The sequence below is a fragment of the Cyprinodon variegatus genome, unplaced genomic scaffold (genome assembly GCF_000732505.1).
Source record: "Cyprinodon variegatus isolate N-32 unplaced genomic scaffold, C_variegatus-1.0 Scaffold246, whole genome shotgun sequence".
In the NCBI taxonomy this organism is placed as follows: Eukaryota; Metazoa; Chordata; class Actinopteri; order Cyprinodontiformes; family Cyprinodontidae; genus Cyprinodon; species Cyprinodon variegatus.
The window spans coordinates 61,177-66,251 of NW_015150699.1; the positions used below are offsets into that span (position 1 = coordinate 61,177).

Sequence of the window (5,075 nt, forward strand, 5' to 3'; positions counted from 1 at the left end):
GGATGGATGGATGGATGGATGGATGGATGGATGGATGCAAAAGGCTCTCTGTGGAAGAAAATTAACCTCAGATAAACCCCTGAATATACCATTCCCATCAAGGTGTATCATGCTTTGTGATGCAATGTGTATAACTAAGCTGCAAAAACAATCTAGAAATGATTAAAAAAAAAAATTCAATGAATGTATTTACCCTTAATTTGAGCAGGTAAATGGAATGAGGATTTATACTCTTTAAATAAAATAATTAGATAATTTGTACTTGAAATAAGATAATGCGTTACTTTTTCCCTATTTTGCATGTAAATTAGCTTACTCTATTCGCAAAGTATCTCACCTACCTCCTCAATTCAAGAAATAATGCACTTATTTTAAGAAAAAATTACTTCTTTAGAGTTCAAGTTTGTGCAGTGTAGGAGATCTCCACTACACCTTGCTGTACTGTAATAAACTCCTTGTTTGCACCTTCTTTAATTACTATGCCAATATGTGACCAGTGAATTTCTCCGCTGTGAGACCAATAAAGCTCATCTATTCTAATCTAATCTAATCTAATCTAATCTAATCTAATCTAATCTAATCTAATCTAATCTAATCTAATCTAATCTAATCTAATTATAAAAGAGACCATTAAACGATATTAAAGAATGTGACACAAAACAGATTTTTTTTTTAAGGTGACACATTGTTGTTTATGTAACTCAAGATTACTGGTTGACATTAAACATTACAAACAAAGATGCATCCTAATGACAGGCTACAGTTTTTTTAAGTGCATTTTTTAAGTGCATTTTTTAAGTGCATTTTTTTTTTACATTTTTCATTTGGAATTGTCTTGAATAATTATGAGAAAAATTTTAATAAAAAGATTTTTGCAAATATTTTAAGCATAAGAGATATACAAAACTGGATATAAAACTATGTAAACAAAATTTGTAGTTAATAGCATCCACAATATAAAATGAAACATCAAAAGGAGGCAGCATGTCCAAAATAGGAAAAGAATGTACCCTACAAAGAATTAAAACAATATAAAACACAGAGGGAGAGGATGAACAGCGTTAACCGGAATGCTATGTTCCAGTCACAATGTTTTTTCTCATTATTCACTCCAGGTTGTGTTGCTGGCATCTTCATGCTGTCCACACACTGACATTTTGAAGCATCCAAGGCAATTTACTGTGATGCAGGGTTCCTGTAAAAAGACATATCTTTAGTGTCTAGTTAGGATTAGATTTCGATATTTTCTCATTTTGCAGAGCTGGAGTTTATTAAGAGGTTGAAAACCCCTGGCAAAATAGGAAATGGCTTTCTGGCTCTGAAAATTCGATTTATTTTTATTTTTATTATTATTTTTCATACGACTCAGCCAAATAGGTGATGGTTGCAGCTAGCTGGAAGTGATTCAACCTTAAAGCAAAGTTCATAAAAAGAATGACACACTATTTTTACTTGTGTGTATGTCAACGTTATGTGATTTCAAATGTAGTTAAACAGTTAAACTAGGAGTTTGTTTTTGTTTACCTTGAGCACATCTTCATCTCAGGGTTTGCTTTTTTCTTACTGTAACTAAAAAAAAAAAAAAAAATTGAAGAACCAAAGCTTAAACTTAAAGTAAGCTAAAACAGAATACCTAAAGTTCAATAGGCTCAATATAGAGACGTGCATACCAATCACATAAATCCACAAAAGTGAAATCTAGCCACATGTGCTGTTAATTTCACCACTTAGACATAATTTAAGAGGAAAACATAAAATTTCCTCTACGAGAAAATAAATCCAGTCATAAAAGAAAGGAATTTACTAATGGTAGATGCTGAAACACTATCTTAGTTTAGTGAAAGGGCTGAGTAGGTTGATGAGGAGAGTTAATGCTCCTGAGAAATATGCAGACAGATGATGGTTTCAGATTCGCAGGCCAAACTATTATCTTATCTCCCCCTTGCACCTCAGTAAAACTGAGGTGATGATGTTTTAACCTCAAAATAACCCAAGGGAAGACTAAATTTTATAAACTAATTTCACTTTTAAACCTGAAAATCATGTTTTAATGCAACTTTTTCTTATATTGACAAATGCATTTTGTTGAATTTTAAAAACTAAACTGAACAGTGCTCTTAAAAAAAAAAAAAAAAGATTAATTCAGGAATCTGGAAGCCTCTGCTTCTGTTTTCCCCATATTCCCGCAAACACCACAAGCGTCTTGAGTTGATTTATTGGAGTGTTAAGCACCCGAATGTTTATGCCTTGTTCCCTGGATGACACCATCTGCTACTAATCTGTATTTCCGTCATCGTCTGCACACAGCAGCACTGGATCTTTTTGGGACACGGTCAAAGATGGAGACACTGATTTCTCAGTCTGACTACCTGTGTGGCTTAGTCTGGATATTTTTTCCAAGATATTCAACAATGTTACTTATCAGTTGCGTGCATCAATGTAATGCTTTTTTTTTCTCCTGTAATGCAGATGTACTGAATACTGAGGATATGCTGCACTTTAAAAAACAGAACTCGAAAAGAAACTATTTGGGAGCCAGACTTTATATGCCATAGTTCTAGTTTAAATTAATGTTATTCATTACAGTTTTAAAGCATTACAATAAGCAGTGAATTAAGACATGGTTTTGTTTGGATTTTGTACTCATTTGCTCCCTCATTTGTGCACTAAATTGTTTGCTAAGAATGACTAATGAATGAATGAAAGCTGAGAGGTTTTCAAACATTACAAATGAAAAAAAGGGGGCAATTCTGTTTGGTTCTGTTTTGAAAGAAGAGAGACATTTCTAATCACAAACTGGCTCAAAATTTGAAACCATTTTTTTTTTATATACAAGGAGAGTAAAAGAAAGCCTCTTCTCAATCAAATCATCCCCATTTTGAAAATAACAGCAAACTGATCAAACGTAACCATACCACTATCACAGGATGAAATATGAAACACTAAGATGGTTACATTTGGATGTTAAGGTTAATTGGTTGTATACATCAATTTAGTTTAAACAAGTGAACATATTTTTAAACTAAACAGTATTACCCCCTCCCTGTTCGTAGTGAAAGGGACATTTGTACTATAACCAAGTATAAGAGATATTACCAAGATTACACACTTTGACTAAGGTTAACAAGCATACAATCAAACTCCTGGTTTATGATATTAGGATAGAATATGATATTTATTTATCCAAATCTTTTTTTTTTTAATGTGGCACAGTTAGTTGGATTTGAGAAGAGATTAAAATGGGCCTCAACATTCTACTCGGAGTGTGATTTTAAACTTTCATTAGACACTTTGACGAGCTTTTGTTTTTCTAATCCGATATTATTTTTAATGCTGTTACATATTTTCTTTTCAGCACAAAGACTCCTTAGAATCCAAGTTATGATATTTTTGGATTAGGGACATAAATGGGTTAGAATACAATTTAACACTGGTATAATGAATAAAACAAGGCATAGATTGCCATTTTTTCACAAAGACTTTACTAAGTGTTTATCCTAGCCATTTTTAAAGATTGCATTCCTAACATAAATATTCATAATTTGCAATTACGTCTATTTCCTAAACACATGCACGAACATCTCCATCACATTTAGATGTTTACATGGCGGCCCATGGTTGTTTGTTTTTAAAGGAGAAAGCCTCTTTTCTTGGCAGTACTACTAAGCCTTGCAATGTGGCTGGGTATAATGTTTGGCATCGTCTTTTTGAAACCAAAAAAACAAAATTAAAGACAATGACCTAGTATGTTTTGGGGGTGAATGGCATATTTGTTTGCCCTGTTACATCATTGCAAGAAGATCCTGGGTTTTATGTCCTGGTTGGGGCCTTTTCTGTTTGAAGTCTTCAGTTTTTATATGCAAAGACGATTCCACTTAGAACTTTGGTTTCATCACATTGCTCAAATAACACAACCTATAATTTCAAACAAGGGTATGGGAAATCGAAGACTTAATATTGTTCAAAACCATACATGGACAAAGTTATTTCCTACTTTCTGTTTTGTTCAAACAGGGAACAAACTCACCTGCAACGAAAAATATGACTTTTTATCGGACATGAGTGCTCTACATCTCAGTTTATTCAAGAGGGAGAGTTGCTCTTTTTTTTTTTCCCAATTAGTTTGATTTTGTGCCCTTCCATTTTTCTAGTAGGCATTCATGGGTAGTGACATGTTTTAAGGAGAACATTCTTTAAACAGGACAACTTATCTAAATCTAATAATTCTTTAATTTTTGATTGTATTTATCATAATAGAAAAGGCACAGAAAAAGGAAAACCTTGGCTTTTGACCAAATTGATTAAACTCAATGTTCAGTAATAACTTTGGTAGAGGTAGTTGTATGAGTAGCATTTGACCTTCCAGAAAAATGGCTTTTATTTGTCTGTAAAATGTCTGCAATACTACTGTTTTTATGATGTGTTATTTTTGCTTGATTTGGCACTTTTAACAGTAAGGGATCTGCTTAAATTTCTCACTATTTGAATTCTTAGACCTGGCTTGTTTTCTGTATGCTGCTGTTGTTAATCAATGCTTTACCGAGCATCATTTGATTTCCCAGAAATCTCACTTTTTCTCTCAAAGAATCCACATCACAACCTTAGTCATCCAGCTTTTTACAACTAGATCATAAACAACACATTGACTGGGTTTATGGTACGATTTATTCCATCTGATTGTTCACAAAACAATGTAATTAACATTTTAATGCCTAAATCTCCCTTTTTATTTAATGAGCCAGAAAAAAACAAAATTTTATTTGCTGGCCACTCCAGCTGTTTCTGCTCCACGTAATGGGAAATTAGTAAATTAGAGACAAAACATTTGGTGGTAACTTTATCTAACACTTTGAAGACTTTGTTGGCTTTCTGATTCAGTTTCAGATGTTTGATGAAAGGATCACCTGTAAAGAATTTTCTTTTTTTTTTTTTCTTTTGTTTTCCAATAACATATATAAAATGCATTTATTTTTTTATTGATCTCATTCTGGTAGTACTCTTCAACATCAGGATTTCCTTGAAGAATATGTTTTCTTCCTATTTAGAAAAGTATTTATCAAACAAAGTTTTAAACC

General features: G+C 32.6%; 1 protein-coding gene across 1 annotated transcript in view; it reads right to left on the bottom strand.

The window, feature by feature from the left end:
- wdr27 (WD repeat domain 27) overlaps positions 1 to 5,075 on the bottom strand; it is a 61,341-nt gene that overhangs the window by 5,475 nt on the left and 50,791 nt on the right. The window lies entirely within an intron of this gene.